The sequence below is a fragment of the Nyctereutes procyonoides genome, unplaced genomic scaffold (genome assembly GCF_905146905.1).
Source record: "Nyctereutes procyonoides isolate TBG_1078 unplaced genomic scaffold, NYPRO_anot_genome, whole genome shotgun sequence".
Lineage (NCBI taxonomy): Eukaryota > Metazoa > Chordata > Mammalia > Carnivora > Canidae > Nyctereutes > Nyctereutes procyonoides.
In genome coordinates, this window is record NW_026575157.1 from 3,513,676 (window position 1) to 3,514,823 (window position 1,148).

Here is a 1,148-nt window from a genome sequence, read left to right on the forward strand (position 1 = left end):
TAATCCTCTTGTTAATTCTGTGAGCAGCTAGAAGAGAACTCTTAAATCCAAAACCCCTAATATCTATCCTGACTTCCTTCTTTCATTTGAATTGGTGGATTTGTTAAAGTTTATTTTCCCTTTAGCTTTGATAATTGAAATCAAGATTATTGCAAAACAAATACTTCATTTCAACTAAAAACATTGATATAATGAAATAGACATATAGGGCAATTAAATAATGAGGCCCCCACTAAAATTACAAAGGTTTTATTGTTTTGTGTTTAACTCACCAAATAAAAGTAATGGCTAATGTAGTTTTTAGCAGTACCTTTTCTAATTTACCATATAAAAACCAACCCTCTCAGATTAAATATCTATAAAATATATTTAGGAAAATGACTATAAAACATATTTAGGAAAATAACAAGTTTGACCTCATGAGCTCAACAGCTTATTATTTATGAATCTCCTGAAGCTTCTTGAATGTCCTAGAAAAGTATGGTTAAACAAAGGCACCAAAAAAATTTGTCTTTATAATATGATGGAACAAAACTATAATTGAATAACATAAATTACACATATAAAATATATAAAAATGAGAAAAAGGGAGAAGGCAAGCAGAGTAAAATATCACTTTTGCTTTCTAAGGAGTATAGATTGCTGATTTGATCCACATTGTTATGGTATTTTATATTAGAAAGGTGATAATACTTCCATGGCTTACATCAGGAAGCATTTTTTGCCCATTTCACAGGCCTACAAGATAGCTGAGGCATCTCTTCTTCAGGCTCTGAGTGCATTTAAATGTATTCATTATAGGGGCACCTGGGTGGTATAGTCAGTTGGGTGCCCAACTCATGATTTTGGCTCAGGTCATAGTCTCAGGGTTATGATCTCAGGGTCATGAGATAGGGACCCAAATGGTGCTTCCTGCTCAGCACAGAGTGTGTTTGGGATTCCTTCTCTGTCTTCCTCTCCCTCTGCCCCTCCTGCTTGTGCTCTTTCTCTTTCTAAAATAAATAAATTGAAAGATGAATGGATAAAGAAGATGTGGTTTATGTAAACAATGGAATATTACTCAGCCATTAGAAACGACAAATGCCCACCATTTGCTTCGAGGTGGATAGAACTGGAGGGTATTATGCTGAGTGAAATAAGTCAATCAG